Raw genomic sequence first — 22,752 nt, 5'->3', positions numbered from 1 at the left:
TCATCATGGTGACGGTATTATCGCTGTTGTTAAGGGGAATAATGTAAGTATGCGTCCATGTACAATGTACTTTAGAAAGGCTTCTACATTGTACATGGGTGCATACTTAAATTACCCCTGTTTCTGTGTGAGCAATGGCACTTAGACTGGAGAGTGACAACAGCAATGTTACTGAAGACTGGAGAGTGACAAGCACACTGCCATCCCTCCTGTTCATGTATGAGCTATGGCACAGTAGAATGTGACTGGAGACTTTAAAAAAACACTGCCAGCCCTATTATTTGACTTCTGCTTCAGCACTAAACAATGACACCTCTCCTATTTCTTGGTGAGCTATGGCACAGAACAATGTGACTGTAGCTTTTGAAGAACACTGACAGCCCTATTATTTCTATTTCAGCAATGACAATTAGCAGTGGAGCAATACCACGTAGACTGTAGACAACACTGGGACCTCTCCTGTTTCTTTCTGTGTGAGCTATAATAACACAGTACAATGTGACTTGCAGATTTTGTACAACACTGACAGCCTTATTATTTCTATTTCAGCAATGATAATTGGCAATGGAGCAATGGACCTCTCCTGTTTCTGTGTGAGCTATAACTCAGTAGAATGTCACTGGAGACTTTAAAAAAAAACTGCCACCCCTCCTCTTTCTGTTTTAGATATTACGCTGCCCAACTGCATTAGAGGCTGCCAAGAATAGTGCTACCTCTTCTGTGTCTCTCTGTGAAATGGCACTGGATCACCGTGGAGGGGCGGTACTCATTTTCACTTCCGAGGGCAAACGAACGTACTCGGTACTTGGATCGGTGAAGTTCGGTTGGGCTTGGTTCTCGGAGAACCGAACCAGAGCATCTCTAGTTGTTACCTGTATAGAATATATCCAGTCCTAACGAGAGATGGGCTCGACAATCCTACGTGCAGGCACTGCCCCACCCTGATATCACATGATTACAGTGACTCCACTCCGGTTGATTAAGGGGAGGGGGCAGCAGAAACTCCTCTAGCCCTGGCATTTGTGATCATGCTCCAAAGCCCTGGCTATAGCTCAACTTTTATGGTGTTGCACATTCCTTTTTTAATTTATAGCACTAAAACATAATCTAAACAGACATTTAAAAGTGGCAAAGTGTTAATTTCTGTATAAGCATCAACTTGCTTTGTTAATATTTATTTCCCCCATAAATATGTTTTTACTCCTGGGGGTATATTTACTAAACTGCAGGTTTGAAAAAGTGGAGATGTTGCCTATAGCAACCAATCAGATTCTAGCTGTCATTTATTTAGTATATTCTAAAAAATGTCAGCTAGAATCTGATTGGTTGCTATAGGCAATGTCTCCACTTTTTTCAAACCGCAGTTTAGTAAATATACCCCCTGATCTCTCTTCACATTCTATACACTAACTAAAATTATTGACATTTTGAAACCTTACAGAAGATGACATGTATATTAACAACTGGACTGTTTTGCATAGCACCGGACATATTGAATATAGAATAGAATAGTTGAGCGTTAACATAGTTATTAAATATGAGGTCATCCTTAGAGTTATTGTGAGGGTTTTTTTCTGCTGAGTATGTTAGAATTTCACAGTAGATTAGGGTCCAATGAATTCTTTATTAAAGTGGGAAGATCATATTTATTTAGAAAACACAGACAGGCATCAGTCAAGTGCTGTTTGTTTTACATACAGCTAAATATATTTGAAAATGTTAATGGGATTGCTTCAAAATACTTGTCCCCTTGTAGACCAAATAAATGGGGTCTGCTTACTAGGAATTACCAGTTGCCTAAAGCCACATACCAATCAGTAGAACTCATGAGCACCAGTAGAACTTACGAGCACACAGGATTACTATTTCCACTAGCAGGAAATGTGCCACATTATAGTGATAATATGTCCCTGTATTGCAAGTTCGGTTCCCATTGAGGGGCTAATACCAGTTCAGAATAGTGTCCACAAACATGTCCCTATTTCCTTCTGCGCTCAAGTACGAGATGATCAAAATGGCCATAAGTCAGTTGTGGATGAATCTGGTCTTAATATAAACAATGGAAGTTGGTTAACCAATCTAATGAACTGTAAAATCATAGTTTTAATGCATTGGCACTTGCCATATAGGATAAGGGGTAGACAACAAAGAAAGTAAATTTAGCATAGGCTGCTCCCTTCTCTAAGCAGTAAAGGTTAGTCGCAAACATTGAAGAATAAACTATGCATAGTTGTGGTAGTAGGTTGAGGAAAACTCTGACAGTGTCATATGCTGCACACACACGTACCAGAGCTTGTATATAGTGACTTTAAAACATTCATGCTCCTGGACTTTTAAACCCTTGATGATGACAATGATTTTTATTATAACTGAGACACGGGAGGCCAGGATGAGGGCACACTTCCTCAATGATAAACAAAAACAAAAAAGGGTTAAAAGAAAAATAAATACATAAAAATTAAAAAAGAAAATGGCAACAAAATCTGGAAAAAAACATTTACAGATGTCTGCCCCCCCTCTCCCCCCCCCCCCCCAAGCTCACATGGTGGAAGTAACACTGATGCATTTAATATTGGTGTCACACACTAATACAAAAAATGTGTGAATGCCACAGAGAATGAATCCTGGCCCCAGACCATGAAAAGAGAAGTCAACCCTCAAATTTTATCTGTCGACCACTGGCCTAGTCTTACTTACTCCAACCATGCTTTGTACCTATGTGCTGGTACATCATACTGTATTTTACGTTAAAAAATTAAAACTCTCAAATAAATTATATGGCAGTATAACATGATTGAAGCTTGTGTAAAGTATACATATTTAGCACCATTATACTCAAGAGGATTAATGACTTACGTTTTTTGTACATTTCTAGGATTTCTCTAACTGTGCAAAATAGTAGACTTAAGGAAAGGTGGAATATTTGTTTCCAATTTTGCTTGATTTCACCTATGTAGTGCTCATAAAATTAAGATATATTTACACCAATTGATATAAAAAATTCTTAAAAAGCCTTAAAAACACAATAAAAATTTCAAGGACAGGCAAAGAAATTGGCAGATCTCCAACATGTGAAATTTTATTCTGGTCATTAAGGGTTTCAAAATTAAAATCAAAACACAATGTTTGTATGTCATTCATGAATTGAAAAAAAAGACACCCTGTGCGGCAAATACAACTTTGAACCCACTGTGAACCTTGATTTTGGCAAAAGTGCCCAGCTGTCTGAAGTTTTCATGAAGGACAATGACAGTTCCCTGCAATCTCTGCCATTTTACAGAGGGGCTTGACACTGGGGCTTGTGAACACATAGGCCATTTACAGGATGGACCTGGACAGACCAAGTGTCATCCTTATAGGTTCCTGTCTGCATTGGGGTGGCTACCGCTGTGTGAGACAGTGATACCAATAGCAGTGGAATCCTAGAAGAATGGAGACAGCCTATAAGGGGGTCATCGGTGCCACACACAGGTGCACAATGCCTGCTGCAAGTGTCTATGCTGTTAACAGTAAAATGTGGCTTCTGCTTCTTTCACACAGCTCCAACAACTCTCAGGCAGCATGATGCAGGGCAACTCTGCAGTCGGCATAATCCTTTTCTAGTGACATGGCAGATAGTCTCAGGTCGTAGTGTCTTTTATGATAGGGTGTCCTTGGGATCCTTACATACTGCTTACATTCAGGCAGAATTCCTGCATATTGTGCACCATGAATGATTTCATGTTATGGAACATAAAGCCGAGCAGCAATTTATGCTGGATGAAGCTGTTGAGCAACAAACGTATTTGGATTCCTCTGCTGGAGGTGCACTATTCACCTCAGTAAAACCAGGCACACGTTAGCCAAGGGAATATCCTTTCAGATTTATAGGCATTGTTTTGGCCCAATTGTGTCCCCCAGATGAAGAGTACAATATTTTGCTCTGAATGTCATAGTTCAGCAGCAGACATTATTGGCAATTTTTTTTGGTTACACCATTTTATGGGATAGGTGTGAAGACATATAAGCGGGTGGCCCTAAGGATTGGTGAATCACTTTGGCCATTTCAGAAATTCAGACAAATGTCAGGGACTTGTTAAAAATGTGGCAAATAAACACACATTGGAGAATCAGACAATCACATCCTAATTTATATCACAACAAAAGAGTTATTAATATTGCGGATGTTCATCACTCCTGGTTAATTCCATCAAGTGAAAATCATATTGATGTGCAATATTAAATCGGCTTGACCTCATTTCCATTACAACACTTAAAATTCAGCAGGAGAATGAATCTCTTCTTAAAAGAGAATTTATTGTTGTCCTTGCAGAGAGGAGATAGAATGACAACATTGAGGTTATCATATAAGGGCAGTGGGAATTAAATGAAGTGAAATCCTGATAATGATTATAGTTCCTTTAGAAGTGTGATGTGTAATGGAGACAAAATATTAAGATTTTTATTCTTTGAATCCTTTTATATTCTACAATGTTAAGTGGAAAAAGTCATTGGATAGCATATATTTATAGTTCAGTATAATCAGTGGTAAGTCATTCAGTAAATATTTTATTTAAAGTAATAAGGCAACTAAGTTATTATATATGTACTGTATTGCAGTTATCCCTCTGGTTGTCAAAAAAAGTTTTTTTTATCACTTTTAACATTCCTTTCTGATTTTTCTTCAGATGGGCAGATACATGTATCCCCATAATGAGAATACGAGCACCAGCTTTCATAGCTTGGTCTGGTAACAGCTAATATGGGTCGACGAACAGCATGAGGTCCCACCACAAAAGCAGCAACCTGAACCGGGCATTGACAGGCTGGGTTGGTCCCACTGTAACAAGGAAACCTGCTATGTGGGGTCCCTCTGTTATAGTGGGACTCAGCCCCTGCCTGTTAAGCAAATATCTGAATTTCCTCTGGGAATTGGACAACAAAAATGAATGCAGCCCCTACCTAGCAGAACCAGAAGTTCCAGCATACCAATAAAAGTGCCAGCATGCCCTAGCATCCAGGGCCTGCTGGGCCCTGTAGTGGCACATAGTAAAGTACAAAGACACATAAGCACACCAGGTGAAAAGTCCTTTAGTTGAAAAGTTACTCATCCAATCCCACATGGTGATCTTTATATCATGCCTAATTCCTTAGGGACCTGCTTTTTTTTCACCTTTTATTTTCTTCTAGCATGCTCTAGCAGGCCCTGAAAGCCAAGTAGATGCCAGTGCTGTTCCACAACTGTCAGCATGGTCAAGCAGTAAAGGGTTGCCAGACTTACTAGGACCAGTAGAGCCTCACAAGGCGGAACTAACAAGCTGTGGGCCCTGATGCAGGGTAGCAGGGAGGAGGGATCTGGGGCACATGGCTCGCTAGTTCCCCATGCAGCGAGCTCCATTATGTCCATGGGCCCCCGATGTAATGCACCTGCTGCACCAATGGTAGTTCCGCCACTGGTGCCACACGTTAAGGTTTTATGATTTACTTTCTTACTTAAGATACACGCAACTTAAAATACTCTGGCAACATACGTTTAAAATTTACAAGATCATCATTATCATCTATTTTGTATATAGCGCCACTAATTCACACACACAGACCAAGAGAGACTAAGGTTAATTTGATAGCAGCCAATTAACCTACTAGTATGTTTTTGGAGTGTGGGAGGAAACCAACACAAACACAGAACATACATACTCCGCACAGATAAATCCATGGTCGGGAATCATCATCATCAGCTATTTATATAGCGCCACTATTTCCTCAGCGCTGTAAAGAGAACTCACTCACATCAGTCCCTGCCTCATTGGAACTTACAGTCTAAATTCTCTAACATACATATACACAGACCGAGAGAGAGTAAGGTTAATTTGATAGTAGCCAATTAACCTACTAGCATGTTTTTGGAGTGTGGGAGGAAGCTGGAGCACCTGGAGGAAACCCACGCAAACATGGGGAGAATATACAATCTCCACACAGATAAGGCCATGGTCGGGAATCAAACTCTTGACACCAGTGCTGTGAGGCAGAAGTGATAACCACTAAGCCATACAATGGACTGTATACAGGAAAATGAGTAAGCTTGCATACAAAAGAAGAACAGTAATAATGTGCTGTTGATTAATTTTAACAGTGACAAACTCTTCCAGAGGAAAATCTTTTACTGTTTCTTATCCAGGGCTGTTTTGCTGTTTTGCTGACCAGACCAATTTCATAATTGCTATCGTATGTCCATTTGACTTCGACATGAAAGTGGATTGTATATCGGTTTTCAGCAGTAGTAGAAAAGTGCCCTCAGGTATATTCTATATAGCAAAACAGGGAAAACCTAAAGAAAAAACACATCTCCATGATTCTTCTCATAGTCATCTTCATGCAATCAATTTCTGCTACGGCTGAAAAGTCATCATGAATATAATTATTTCTTGTTGCAGCTGCAAAGCTGCAATTAAAGTAACACATTTCTGTCACAACTGCAAAGCTGACACCTTGGTGGACATTTGAACAGTCAAATGAAATGAGTAGCATTCTGGCTATAGTATGCTTATTTTTTGTGAATAAAGTAAATGTCAGCTTGGGAAAATGATATGTCATCACAAGAGGAAATTTGAGTCCAGTTTGGAACCACTGACTAGCGAAATAGTCAATAAAATCAGTCTAACGGCTCTGTGGTCCCTATATACATTAGATGTATTATCTTCTTTTACAGTTTATGGAGCCTATATTAAGTCACAGGTTAAACTTGATGCAGCTGTGTTTGTTTTCAACCTTACTTACTATATAATTGTGCAACAGAACTGTTGCTGTTACCTCTAAAAACTGAAAATTCAAACTTATAAAGTTCCCTGATGTTAAGTGCTCAACTGCAAGTCCTCTTAATTTAAAGTCTAATTCCAGCAGAAGGACTATGACCTGTGACTACTGTGGGTGCAGTGGTTGCGCTCTCTATGGGGCTTGAAGGTGAAAGTGCCCCAACCCATCCCACACACATCTGAGTTTCACCTCTTTTTCTATTATTTCCTGGAGAACCAACATAAGCTGTAAGTGTTCTAACCACAATGTATAAATGGATGATGACTTTCAGTAGCTCCACTTACAGTACGTATAGTGAGGGACATCCTAGGTAGCAACAACCCATCCTAGTGACTGGGAAAATGTAGGGAAAGAAGTAGGGTCCATGGTTTAAAATCCTGAAAGACTACCACCAGTAATCAGGCTACTAACAAATACATCAAGTTATGTCTGTGGTATTCGATAGATAGTACTGTTCCTCAAACCCAAAACCCACTCAAAAAAAGTTTTTTATACTAAATAGCAACATTTGTATGTATGTTGGGTAAGTAAACATATTTCAATAAAAATCTGGATTAAATGCACCTATTAGCCAGGCAAAACTAATTAATGATTTGCATATGTGTGCTGCAAAAAGTGTCTAGAAAACATATTAACCCCCTTTGGCATTGTTCTAAATTATGGAAACTCTCATAGACAGTTTTGTTTAAGGAACATTACAGAGTACTTTTTTGTTGATCAGTAGTAAGAATTCTTGAAAAATTCCATTATGATTCAGTTATGAAGGAAAATAAAATGTGAAAAATGCCAAAGGGCTAAGTAAAGTTAAAGCCACCACATAAAATACTGTATATTGCTAACTCGGGGAATGTAATATTTTGGGAGCTATATACTATAAAATGAAATTGGAGTCTATAATATGATTGATTGATCAGGTGCTATGATGTGTTGGGCAATTGGATTTTATGATATTCTACAATAAGGGTCATAAGATGTTGGACAATTGGAGCAAAATATAATATACATGTTAATTGGCAGGGCTGCCAAGTACAAATTAAACAGTAAGGTTGTCCCATCTCAACCCCCTTATTCCCAGGTGCAGTAACCACAGAGGTGTAGCATAGATCCATGGTGCCAAGAGAACAAGCATGATATGCCCCTCCCTTGTTGTAATAATATAATAATACATACATACAACCTCTAAAAGTACAGCATATTGCCCTTTACATTTCAAAAATGACCTTGTCACACCAGCTTCGCTCATCCCAAAATGCCCCTATATGCCCTCACTCACTCCAAAATTCCACCACATGTCGCTCAGACCACACATGGTCCAAAATAACTCCACTTGCCCTTAAGTCACCACTTGCCACAAAATGCATCCACATACATTCAGACTCCCACAAGGGAGTACATGTATCAAGCTGAGAGTTTTCCAGCAGGTTTGAAAAACCAATCAGATTCTAGCTATCATTTATTTAGTACATTCTACAAAATGATAGCTAGAATCTGATTGGTTGCTATAGGCAACATCTCCACTTTTCAAACTCGCCAGAAAACTCTCAGTTTGATACATTTACCTCGAGATGTCAGATCTCTCATTTACTCCAAAAACCCTCACAAACCCCTCAGACCTCCCCATATGCTCTTTACATGCCGTCAGACCTCCGCACATGCCCTTTACATGTCCACCAGACCTTCCCACTTTACCCTCAGACGTTACCACATACCTCTTACATGCCCCTCAGACCTTGCCCTTACATGGGACAATATTGTAATGGACAATTACTGCATATTTAGAAAAAAATGTGTTTTCTGATAAGCTGGACAGCTGGAGGATGCATGATATTCTGAATGGTATTCCAGGCAATTGAGGCTGCAATAAGGGGCCTATTATATAAAAAGCCCTCTGGTAAAATCAGGAGTTATTGCCGCATATAGGTTTTCTCCCTATTTACCAAAGCCACGGGCCGGTGAAGACTGCCGCCAAGGCTCTCTGGTGGATTCTGTCAGGGGTCAATACGTACAAAAAAGGATACATTTTTCACAATTTAAATATATGAAGGAGCAAAATTCTATTTTTTATTTGCTTATTTTAATTTTTTATGTTATGTGAAACTGGAAGCTTAAGTCTGGACAAAGCAGAATCACACAGTCGCAGAGGCACTGTAGTGCTAAGACTACTCGGACCGTTGCCAGCGAGTATCGTCAGAGCTGAGTATCACTGCTGCCCTGGTGTAATTTTCATGATAAATAGCTGCGATAGTAGATTTTATAGCAGCGATAAGAAAATCTATGCTATCGTCGCTCCATGGTTAATAGGTGCCTAAGTATGTTCAGGTTGGCAGGTCTAGATGTTGACAGCCATGGAAGTTGTTATTACCTGATAGCTGCTTTGTAAACTCTAATTTATTATTATATGTGGTCTGTTCAATTGTGACAATCGTGCTCCAAAATCACATGGAAATTCAATTTTCAGTTTGATAATATTTAACCAAACCTCTTCGATTGTAAGCTCATTTGGACAAGGTCATCTTTACCTTCTATTTCAAGTCACTGCACGTAATTTGTTTGTCATAATTCCCTCAGTGTAGCATTGTATTTCAGCGCTTTATAAATATAAGAGAATAACAATAATACTGTAACTGTGCACTGTCTATTTCAGCTGGTATGTACTAGCTAACAAGTAAAATCTTATTGGTAAGCATCTGCTTCCAAAGTTATGGGCCATAACAAAGACATATATATTCCTTTATTTAGCAAGCATTTTGGCTTAGGTTCGATGTTCTTTGCATAAACAGAATTGCATGTTGCTCTGTAGTGCCCTCTGCAGGTAGATGTGAATCTTTTGTGAACTGATTTATATTCAATAAGTGACCGCATCTATCTAATGTTCCCTTCAACTAAAACTAATGACAAGGCTTCAAGCATTTAAGTTAAATGGAATGCTCATTCTTATGAAGCTAAATTAAACTACAGTAAAAAGCCATAAGAGTAAAGTACACTACTGTTGCTCAATTAAAGTGATCTATCAAAACAACTTTAAAAAATGCAGCTTCCAGAATAAAATATATATTATATGACAAAAAAAATTATGCAGTTGTATCACATGCTTGGGCATTTTTGATTAGAATCAGTTTAAATTATTTATTTATTTTTAAAAATGGGTTAATGCTAAAAGGGATGTTATGTGTTTAATTGAATAGGAAATAAAGACATCATTTACAAAAACTTGCACTCTATAAGTAAAACAGAAATTTGAATATAAAGTATAAGCTCTAGTACTAACACACTGCAATTTTGATTTAAATTTGGCACTTTGCCGTTTCATGTAGCTTAATGGTTATGCTCAACGGTAATTTCTGAGGACAGGGTTAAATAAAATCCTGATACAATTCATTCTTCTGAAACTGACTGTTATACACTGAGTATGATCTCAGCACATCTTAAACACTAAACTCTCTGTGATTAACAAGTTAGGCTTAATATAGCAAACTTGTCATGTTATTATATACTAACTGTTAATACAGCTGTCACTTCAATTGGTCACAAGGGCGTAACAACATATGGGCAGGGGGTGCAACTGCTATGGGGTCCACAGCTGAGGGAGGCCTGCTTATCCTATCCTGTCTAAGCTCCATGTGTATATGTGAGTTTTTCACCATTGGGCGGTACATGGGGGCCCTTACAAATGTTTCTAGGTGGCCCACCTTTTAGCTTAGTGACAAAGTTAAGCTGACTATAAGACACTGGCCAGGGACATGTGGGTTTTAGACTGGCATAGCTTTTTTCACTGAAACATGTAGCATTCTAAAGAGAGGATATGCTTCCATATCGTAACATTAAAGTAAATGTGAATTGCTGTTTCCCTGTCACATCATAGCTATTCCAATGTCAAAATATCACATGCATTGCTTTTAAATAGGAATGGTGTGAGAGGATACAGCCTTCCCCTTTCATTTCCTTGTTATGCTGAGTTAGTGAGCATGTCCAAATGCATCCTCTCTTTAGAATATTGTAGTTTACTGGTCGGAAAACTGCAGCGTTTTAAAATGAACTAGCATGAATTGACCCTTTCTATGATCCAATGAAATCCCTACATTTCAGCTAGCGCTAAACGTTAACCGGAGAAAAAACATGAAATTCCAATGTTGTTATTCAACGTAAGTGGAGTGCTGATAAGAGTGTAATACATGGTTTACCCCAATACTAACATAGAGGATAATTGCCCAAAAGTTTCTATAGTGTGCTAGAGAAAACCCAAAGCTCAGCAAATATAAGTAATAAAGCATTTCATTGACTATATAAAGAAACAAGTGCTTTAATACAGGTCACGGATCTTCAAGATGACCTATAATATCTGTTATAATTCACAGTTGTCCTTCAAGCATCCCCATTGTATTATGCTCTCACCACTATGTTTCATGGTAGGTATAGTGTTCTTGGCATTATACAGTGGTAGGTTTGCACCAAACATAACACTTAGTACTGAGACCAAAAGTTCAATCTTGTTCTTATCACACCATAGTATCTTTCTGTACTTAATATGTTGTTCATACTTGCCAAAACTCAGGCTGAGTGGCAACAAAAGCAGGAGGGGCGCAGGGGGGCTAGGTGACATGATGGCATGACAATGGCATTGCAATGCTCTTATTAGTGGCATTGCACTATGATTATGTGATAGCCCCCCTCCACCCAGGATCATTTCTCCATCTCTGCCCAGGACGACTGTAACATGTCAGAGTTGCTATATGAATCTTAACCTCCGTAACAAGTGCCATTTTCTCTAACAACTGCTATTCCCAAATTACCTTGTTGTAAGAGGGAACAAATTTCAGAGTGGGCGCAGCTCAAAAGAGTTCTGTAATAGAGAATGGGATCAGTGTGCAGGAGAGGTGCAGCTTTTGGGCAGAGAGTGCAGGGGTCAAGTTGAGAGATATTTTGAGACAAGTGATAAGATGCTGGTGCCGTTTTGTTAATGCCTATGCATGTTAGTAGAAGTGTTTTACATTGTAGCCATTGTAGAGATTAGAAAAGCGAAACCATGGGCAAATGCAGTATTTGTATAGGGGGGTTTCCACACTACGCCACCAGTGGGCGTGACCTGCATGCATGGGGCGTAGCTATAATATTAGACAGTGCTTGGCTGCTCTCCAACTCTTCCTATCCCCATAATATACATGTGCAATGCTGCATGCACTACTGTTAGGTGCACGCAGCTCTTCCTTTTCAAGCAGAGCCGTGTGAAGCGGGGCAGGGTCCAGCCACCTCAATTATACAGTGCCCAGGGCTTGGAGGGGGATTTCCAGGCACTAGGAAACCCCCCCCCCCTTTGTTTGCCTATGGAAACAGCAGTAGAAGAGCAATTTGCAAAGAAAATTATTGTAACCGCTGCAAAGGATATAGTCAGTAAGCGTGAAAATCTGGTAATGGAAAGACAGTAAGAATTTCCACAGTCAATGTTGGGATATTATGAGTCCATGTAAAATAGTTTTGCCAATGAACACTAAAGTGATGACAACAGAACCCACCAATTGTAAGAGTTTAAATGAGAACTCGCCCTTTATACACATATATACAGGAGTCTATACATATATGTATGCATATACACATGCAGGGCCAGCGGAACATGTTAAACTCGGTAAATGCTGCAGTGGGGCTATGTTTCAGGGACGCCCCACCTGCTCTTATAAGTTAAAAAAAAAAATACAAAAATTGTCTGGCGCTGGTGGGTTAATGGGTGCTTTTCCACCTTCTGAGTCCTCTGCTCTTCTCTCCACATGGCGTGGGCAGTGGGGCACGTGCAGAGGTAGGAGAAAGCACTGCATTGCGCAGTGAAGCCTCTTCCATACATGTGCAGTAAACGGGGCAACGCAACACATGCGTCGACTGTAGGCAAGTGGGCGACGAACAACCAAGCACCAGCCCTGTATACATGCATTAAATCAGTTTATACACATTTGGCTTGATGCGGAGTTGGACACATCTGCATCTGATGGAAAACGCGATCATGCAAAAACACGTAATTATACTTAAAGGCTGAGTTGCGCTAAGATCTGTGCGAATTAGTATTAGAATATGGACGTAATTGCCTGTGATGATAATGACTGGTGTTTTTAACGTAGTTTTAAATATATATATATATATTTATAATCACTTTGCATCAGTCCCATTGTGTATACATATGTATAGTAGACTTGCGTGTGTATGTATAATATATACTGTATATATTTAATATCTATATAATATATAATATGCAGATATGTATATTTGTACATATATGTATGTATGCATATATATATATATATATATATATATATATATATATATATATATATATATATATATCATATATATATTTTTGTATATAGTGTGTCAATGTGAAAATGTTTTTCTTCTTTAGCTAGCGAATACATTTTCTGATTAAAGTACTAAGGTACAAGAAACTCACCTTTCCATGTTTGTTTTCAAAATAATTAATGTTATGAAATCCAGCACAAAATGGTTAAAATGAAATCACTTTTCTGAGTTGTCTCCATGTGGAACCTCTTTGGCATTATGATAAACAGATAACAGGTGCTTTCTAATTTTAAAGTGAATTCGCTCAATACTGTGCCTGTTTCTTACAGAAAAAAAATTCTGCCTTCCTAAGAAGCACAAATGATTCTGGATATAAGTCAAAAAATCTACAGCACTACAGGGAGAATATTCCAGGTGAAAGAAGATTATTGTGTGCAGGGAAAGCTATAATAAAGAACGTCAGTTCTGTCAACCCTCTCTCCCTAAGGTCCATAAAGGATCAAAAGGATATTGAACATAATGTAACAGCTGTCTCACATGCGTTGAGGACCACTATTGCGGGGAACAGAGCAGGTGAATCGAAAAAACTCCAAAGTATGTGGTTTGAGCACAAATGTTTAGAGTGACAGATGGAAGCTATTGCTTTTTTCTGAAAATTAATGCCTTTAAAAAATAGTGCATTATAGTTAGGTAAAAGGCATGATGACCTACACTATACAATCTCTTCACGAAGCATTCTTGTTCCCATTTTTTGTAAAAGCCAGTCATGCCACTCAGTATTTAAACAAAAGCTATGTACGTGACATATGCTAAGGTTCACACTTCATGTGGTTCGTGTGAATATGTGCTACATTCTTTTAAAGGGTTTATGGCCTTCACAAAGGACTGTAAATATATAACAAAATGAAGGCTCTATTTAACATTGGTGACTAGTGGTTGGCAGTATCATTTTGCATTGCTGCGACAATATGTACTACCGCTGATATTTTACCATGCCAGGGCTCATTGGCGAGCCCAGGCGAAATCTCCCATTCTAAACTAGCAAAGAAACACTTCACCGGCAGCCTGATGCTAACTGCGAAAGGAGGAAGTTACCCTTTGTGGCTATTGTGTATCAGCGCCTCTGGACGCACATACTCATAGCTATGGGACCCAGCGATGGATCCATAGCAGTTTCTCTGACAGTGATTAAAAAGGTTATATGGTGCTAGTTTTTTTAAGGCTGGCAGCGAAAAGTAAAGCTTTTTGCCACTTAAATGGCGTCAGAGTACAGTCCCAATAGAGGTTAATGGAACTGCAGTAGCCAGTGGAAAATAGGTTAAGGCAGTAGGCTTTAATTCCCTGATGAATTGGGAGAATAGCTGCTGTTTTCTTCAGTTCATTGCAGCTTAATAAAGATTCCAAATAATTTTTAAATTCACATCACTTAAATATTAAAGGGAAATCATCACTTACACTCAATGGAGGTAGCGATTTTGTGTGCAGGACCAATATGTCAGATAACTCAGGACTAGGGATATCACTGTTTGCCTATTACTTTTTTCTTGTAAATTGATACTCCATGGTAATTAATATTTGTTCATTCCATACAAATGGTTGCCTTCACCATATGCAACTAATGGGTCCACTAGTAAGACCTTTGCAAGTCATTATTATTATTATTATTATTATTATTATTATTATTATTAAACCTACATTATCCTTTAGGAAAATATTTTCCTGTTACTGAGAGTCCTGGGGGTAAAAGTATTAAATTCCGATCTCTGCAAGTCGCCGAAAATCGGCGACTTTGCAGAGGAAATTTAAAGCGGCGATGCCTTTGCAAGACATCGCCGCTTTAAATTTCCACTGCAAAATCGCCGATTTCCAGAGACTTGCAGAAATCGGAAATTAATACATTTACCCCTTTGGGGTCTGCTGTTTTTCCCAGGGTTCGGACTGCCCCAGCCAAAAAACAGGTTGGGGGGAGGTGTCTGAGCTGGAGGACCCTTTCATTTATAATGATGATCTTTATATATTTGCTGATTCTGTATTACAGAATTGCTGCATGTAGCAGTCCCAGGTGCACTGGATAGGGGGAGGAGCCATCATTTCCTAGATGGCAATGTAGCTTGTCTTGTGTTGCACACAAAGTATACACTGATTTTTTTTTTTCACTTATCTGCTAGAAAATCCAGCTGATCTATTCAAGTGAGTTTGAATGGATTCTATTAAGGGCTTTCATATCCCCTCTCTACCGCATTCATAACAACATTGCTTGGCAGCTGCCTGCCTTGTGATTCATTTTAAAAAGAATGTGGTACATTTTAAATGCAGTTAAAGAGCAAGTATGGCTACTTTCATATGAAAACCTGAATTTTAGTGAAATAACTTATAATCCTGAAATGACTGATGTGTTTATTCTTAACTAAGCCAGACACCATGGGCTTTACAATGCCAAAATAATGGAAAGTGGTCCTTGTAGGGGTCCCTGCTGGTCCGTGCCCTAATTTTGCTGAACAAATAGGCTCAGATCTGTAGAGAGGTTGCTGGATGTTTATGTGCATTAGAAATTCTAATGGATACTGCCACATCCTCTGTTTTCTGTGCAGGTTTGTGAATAGGCATATATCGCATGCTGATATCTATTAGTTTCATCATACTGTGTTCTGATTTTACAGTCTGCTGTAACGTCATACACTGTAAAAAAAAAATGCAAATATTTCACAAAATGTTGCAAATGGAATATTTTCTGTTGTGTAAATGTTGATCTATGGTTAGCTTGCTGGAAAGGGTTCGTACTTTGATCAGCAAAATTTATCACCCTTTATCTCTTCCATTTAATTCACTCACAAGACTGGGCTACCCCTAAATGAGCTCTGTAAAGCTGGGTACACACTACAGAAATTTCTACCAACTTTTTATGCCGAGCGATTTTACATGCGATTGATGGTCCGATCGCTCGGTCCATGGACTGCATACACACTAGCCTTGTTTAGGACGATAAAGGGAAGAGTGGACGTCCCTTTAGCGACTTTTTACAGCCATGTTGTTGTGAGCAATGACTGTAATTTCGTACTCCCTGTTGTGGATCGGTCGGAAGTTTATACACACTACACAGCGGAAACGAGATTGGAACGAAAATATTAAATGGTACGACCAACCAAATGAGGTGATAATCGTCTATTTGGGCAGACTTTCGACCATCGTGTCACTGCACACACTGACCCGACTTTTGAACGAGCGGTCGTATGTCAGCTGTTTGAGCCGATTATTGGACGAAAACAGTGTAGTGTGTACCCAGCTTAAGAATCAGTGTCTAAGCTAGTGTGTATTTGACCCGATGCAGACCCCATTCACTTAAATATGCTTAAAAGTGCCTACCAAGACTCAGATTCCTCTGGTCTTACATGCAAGTCTTTACTAGCAGAGGGTATATTGGGGGTATAGGAGGATAGAGAACCAGATAATAGACTGGTGTTGCCAAATAGTGATTGAAGCATAACATCAGAATCCAAATGCAGTGTCAGATATACAAATCCAAACGTTACTGCAGGCAGAAGTCAAGAGTCATGCAGGAAATCATTTAAGATATTGTACCCAGACATACATACTAGGCCCAGACTTCTATTGGAACATTTTAGCTTATCAAGGTTCGACAAGTAAGCATATCTGATACATTGGGCATCCATGTAGGTGCATTCAGTATGTCAGAAGGTGCTGGGGCATTTATGTCTACTGATTACCCTGTGCAAGAGCAACAAGATGCCAAGAACAGAGCCAGGAGACTAAATGGACCTGCATTCATATAAAAAAATGCAATCTGTGCAGACTCATTAGTGTTATCACTGTGTTGACCCCGCTCCATATATTAAGTCTTTACTAATGTTTTGAAACAAATTACACAAGTGAATTCAAAGTTGTTCACGTGGTAAAATGCTCAGTAAATTGCATCACAGCAAATATCCTCCTTTGTCTTACAGGACTCAAGAAGAATCCTATAACTAGTAAAAACTCTAATAAATGCATTTGGCTTCAATTTTTTTAGCACAGGTTGAAATTATACACTGATAATTAGAAAAGTGTTAGAGGATATTTAAACCCTTCTATTCAGTAAACAAAAACTACAGGCAAGTTGGCATTTCTGACTATGCTGAAAATGACACCACTGATTAGCATCATACACAGCTTTTGTGATGTCATTCAGCCTCTGCATAAAAGGTGTGTCTGGCACAGAATAGTCAGTTATCAGTTGCTTGTCAGGAAGTGTGTACTGTATAGTGGCTTTTTAGATGTAAAGTTATTTTATATGCATTAGAGATGAGCAGTTCGATTTACTTGGAATCCGACGATATCCGAGTAAAAACAAGTCATGATTTGATTTCTCCCACCAAACTCGGATCTCAAAACGGGGCGAAACGTCATTTCCGTGATTTTTCTACGCAAAACTCGCGCATTTTGGATCGCCATGTTTTGTATATAAAGTCCTCCCTCATTCTCCCACGTGCCATCTTAGAACAAACAGCATGTAGGAAGGAGGTTAGCATTACACTGCTCATAGCATTATAGGTGAACCAGGGACATAAGAAAGCAGTAGAATTCTATCATTATTGTAAAGCAGTTCTGTAAAGAATAGTCAGCTACAATAGTTTGCTGATCAATTGCTTTTAGTTTCAATCTTAAATACACTTTACACAGACTAGTGGCTACTGGTTGTTGTAAATGCATTGCATTGTATATATATAATAGTACTAGACAGTATATACAGACTGCATTAGACAGATATCATTCTGAACTAACTAGTATATTCTTTGAGAAAAACAGTATGCTTTTGCTGTCAGATTATTAGCAACAGAATAAAAATACAAACAGATTTCTTTCTTTTAAAATTGAAAGCTTTTTAGTGAAAGTAATCTTGTTTGGGGCAATGACAAGGGAAACAATTTTTTAAAAAAACTGGGTGTTTGCCTGAGCGATTCACAGGCAGTTGAACCCCCCCCCCCCCCCCTCCACAAAAAAGGCTATATATTAATATATTCTAATCTTTTCTATTTTTTAATACTTGTCTGCTTTGGTAGGGTCATTCAGTGAAATCTATATTTAAAAAAAGGCTGTTTGTAAAGGCCAGCATGCAGCAGCACACCCCAAAAAACGCTATATATTGTAATATTTACTAGTTTTCAATGCTTGTCTATTTTAGAAGGGTCATTTTCAGTGATAGATATATATATATATATATATATATATATTTAAAAAAGGAAGTTTGTGTCTGAGAGTTTTTTCTGGGCACTTTTAAAATTCAGTAACCGCATTTAGAACATTGCCGCGGCTGCAAAAAAAACGTCATCTGCCATGCCACCTTCTGTTTCCCTCTCTCAAATGGAGCTAGATTGCCATTGGATAAATTAAACAACAAAAAAGTTTAATGTAAGGTGTAAGAGATAAAAATATTGAAACAATATGCACACACTAAATCTGAAACTTTATACAGCAGACATTATGGAGAGTGAATAGGCAGTAACAATCCAATGTCATTAGATGGACAGAGGCATCAGTAGATATTTAGATAAGTAGATACCCAATTGTAAAGAGCTATCTAATTTGCTGTCGCTATATAAATAAAATGCTGAGAGATGAAGATGGACTGTACCCATACTACAAAAATTCAAAGATTAGGCACACAATACATTGCCAGAGTATTCATCGGTTGCCAAGAGCATGGCTTTCATCACCTTGCCATTATGTAAATAAATAAGGATGCTAACAGATGAAGGTGGCATGCACCCATACTAGAAAAATTTAAAGATTAAGCACACAGTACATTGCCAGAGCAGATTTTGGACCTGGCAAAGAATACATGTATTGATGGAGATATGATGGATGATGATTCATGCTATGTGATGGAGTTAGAGAAACGTAAAGTATTGTTAATTATTTTTTTAGTTGAATCTGAGAAAGCAAATGTACTGGTGACAGACTTACAAAATCCTTCATTAAGAGTCCAGTGAACAACTACAGACAGCAGCATTATTAGACATTTAAATGATGATGAGAGGGCACAATGTTAAATGGTGGAGTTCAAGATGCCATTGTCCTTGAAGTGAGGTAGATCTGTGCCGTAATGCAGCAGTGGTCCCCAAGAAGGAGTGTACTCACTCTAACTCCTGGGAAAGCAGGACGTCTCACACTTCTCCTGCATCCTGGCTAGTGACAGGCAGTCAGGGCAGGCGGCTGTAATTAAATTATTGCTGCCTCCTGAGTGGACGTGGGGGGAATGCTCTTGGTCCAATTTCTCCTATCTCTGTGCTACTGGTTCCTGCTCATAAGCTTTTACTACATTGAGTTAAGTCCTGGGGGTATCCGAGTACCTGTGAGTGCCTCCAACTCTACGAGAAAGGTGATTGCTATAGGTGAAGACCTGTCCTGCTGGCTCTAAAAGCTTATGACAGTTACTAGGAACAGGGCCATCTTTTCCATTGGGCATGATGGGCAGGTGCCCGGGGGCCCCATGGGCAAGGGGGCCCCATAGGCAAGGCTCTTAATAAGAATAAATAATCCTGCAAAAAAAAAAAATTCTGCAAAAGAAAAACTTTAAGGGTCACTGAGCGAGTACATTTAAAAAAAGTGATTTTATTATATATATATATATATATATATATATATATATATATATATATTATATGGGCCCCGATGCACTGCTTTGCCCGGGGGCCCGTAATATTATTAAGATGGCCCTGACTAGGAACCTATAACATTGTAAAGGATTATATCCTGGGACCAGTGGTGTAATAGTAAACTGACCTTCCACTGTTTGGTTTTGCTATTAGTTGTTAGCTGACTCAAATTGCTCTCTCTGCCACCATTTTTGTTTAAGTAAAAACTGTGACCTTTTGCCAAATTTACATTATTTATTCAATTACAGTTATAATAAGTCTGAACATGTGAAGGAGGTTTGGGTGCAATGAAGGGAGATATGAACACTCTGCAGTTTATTATTTTTTTAATTGAATCAGAGAAAGCAAATACAATGATGGCAAAGTTACAAAAATCCTTTGTTAAGACAGCTCACTGCAGAATTTGGCCAAAATTGGTGAAAATTGCAACTGTGTGAAGGGATCATTAGAAAATAGACTGTAACTGACTGTAAATGAATGTCAATGCTATCAATTGTAATATAGGAACAAAAACAGCTCAAAATTACACTGTCTTACTGCCTGTCGCATTTGTTTGACAAAACCAGTAGCAAAGGCGAAAAACGAAGTTGGTTTAGAACCAACAGCGGTTTTAAAACCAAAATATGAGGGTCAGCGCACATCTCTAATATGTATATATAATCTGTTGTTGGGCATATTCAGTTCCAGGAAAACCTGTGTAGTTTTTCAAGTCACTATTTTTTATCATGTGTATGATTTAAAATTATATTGTACCAATTATGAAGGTGATGGATGTAGCCTGGTAGAATGTATTTTTCCTCATCTGAAGGCGTTTCTGATTAAAGTGCATTTGACTAGGTTTATAGCACCTCATTCTATTTAATTTTCATTTCCTTTTAATCCAATATGTTTCCAGTTTTAAGTGGGTGGAGTTGAATAACGTACAACCAATCATGTAATGCTTACAGCAGCATGAGCAGTTTTATTATAATGTGAGGGAAGCGGGAAGTCACAGACAGAGAGTGGAGGAAGCAGGTTGCTTCAACAACACAGAGTAGAGATGTGAAGCTTCTGTCATACTTATACATTGATATTGTGGTATGCAATGCACCTCTGTATGAAAACAATGTATATATCCAACTTATGTTACTATAATTTGGTGAGGAAATATCACAGCTCTGTTAGCACCTTAATAGTGTTAGAGCTTGGGATTTAGTAGGTGTAACATCAGATTATAGGCAACCCAAGCATTATTATTGTTTGTTTATTTATATAGCACACTCATTGCACAATGCTGTAGTGAGAATATATAATCGTTCACATAAGTTTCTGCCATCTTGGAGATTAAATTGAGAACAAAACTCACCAGAAGGTATATAGCCTCCAGCAGACAACAGAAGGGCCAACACACAAGATGTCAGCTGCAGGCCTACCATAAAATTCCCCATCAAACCATGGAATACAAATACCATTGCCATGAAGGGATGTACTTGGTCTGTAACAATGGTAAGTGGTATGTGTCAAAGTAACATCCACATAATTGCAAGGACCCAAGGTTTCCCAGTAAAACATTGTCCAGAGCATAACCCTGCCTCCGCCCATTTTCCTTCCTTCCATAGTGCTTCCTGGTGCTATCTCTTCCTAAAGTAAACGACACACAGGCCTGGCCATCCACATGATGTAAAAGAAAACATGATTCATCAGACCAGGCCACCTTCTTCCCTTGCTACATGGTGCAGTTCTGGTGCTCATGTGCCCGTTGTAGTCATTTTTGGCAGTGGACAGGAGTCAGCATGGGCACTCTGACTGGTCTGTGGCTGTAACATACACAGCAAGTTGCGATGCACTGTGGGTTTTGACACCTTTTTATCCTAGCCAGCATGTTTTCAGCAATTTGTGCTACAGTAGATCTGCTGTGGGATTGGACCAGGGATTGACTCCCCATGCACATTGCTGAAGCTTAGGTGCCCATGACCCTATTGCTGGTTCACTGGTTGTCCCTCTTTGAACCACTTTTGGTAGGTACTAACCACTGCATACTGTGAACATCCCACAAGACCTGCTGTTTTGCAGATGACCCAGTCACCTAGCCATTACAATTTGGACCTTCTCAAAGTTGCTCACATCCTTTTGCTTTACCTTTTTACCTGCTTCAAGAACTGACTGTTCACTAGCGGCCTAATATATCCCACCCAGGGCCGGATTAACCATAGGGCTAACTGGGCTACAGCCCAGGGGCCTATGGCATCCAGGGGGCCCTTGAAAGTGCTCAGCAGCAGTATTGATCGGTCGGGGGCTGGGGCGCCCCCAGCGCGATCAGTGCTGCTGAGCACTTTCACTGCAGTCCTTCTCCGGCGCGCTGTAGTCTCCTTACTGAGGAGATCTCGTGAGTCTCACTCTCACGAGATCTCCTCAGTAAAGAGAGTACAGCGCGCCGGAGAAGGAGGTAAATGCCGAGGGGGGGGGGGGGGCATGGGCAGCTCGGGCAGCTCCGATTATGGGCGGGGGTCCCACAAGGGGGAATGGGGGCTCCCTTAGCCCAGGGGCCTCCATTCCCTTAATCCGGCCCTGATCCCACCCCATGACAGGTGCCATTGTGACGATATAATCAATGTTTTTCACTTCACTTGTCAGTAGGTTTAATGTTTTGGCTGGCTGGTATATATTAATATATATATTATTCTATAAGTAGAACTGGGGCAATGATAGACAATTCATTATTTTGTAGCCAAATGTAGAATGGAGTATGTTACTTGTATAACAGTTTTGAAAATCTGATGGATATAAGACATATAGACACGTGAAATATGCATAAATATACGGTGAAGTTGAGTACATTTTTAACACTGTTTTACGTGGCATTCTCATTCTGCATCTTTGGCCTTACTGTTCCACATGGAATTCCCACTATCATTTTTTGTTTCAGCTGGACTTCAAACCACACTACTGAGCTGAAAGAATTGACACAATCAGAATGCAGAATTTACAAATACAGAGCATAATTTTAAGTTGAGAGTAAATCCAGCTTCCACTCCACGCAATCTGAACA

General features: G+C 39.2%; 1 protein-coding gene across 2 annotated transcripts in view; it reads left to right on the top strand.

The window, feature by feature from the left end:
* Window positions 1-22,752, top strand: part of DPYD (dihydropyrimidine dehydrogenase) — an 816,112-nt gene that overhangs the window by 181,232 nt on the left and 612,128 nt on the right. The gene's annotated exons all lie outside the window — the stretch shown is intronic.

The sequence above is a fragment of the Mixophyes fleayi genome, chromosome 8 (genome assembly GCF_038048845.1).
Source record: "Mixophyes fleayi isolate aMixFle1 chromosome 8, aMixFle1.hap1, whole genome shotgun sequence".
NCBI classification, from domain to species: domain Eukaryota; kingdom Metazoa; phylum Chordata; class Amphibia; order Anura; family Limnodynastidae; genus Mixophyes; species Mixophyes fleayi.
The sequence above is the reverse complement of the archived record's forward strand: the minus strand, read 5'-3'. Positions and strand labels throughout refer to the sequence as shown.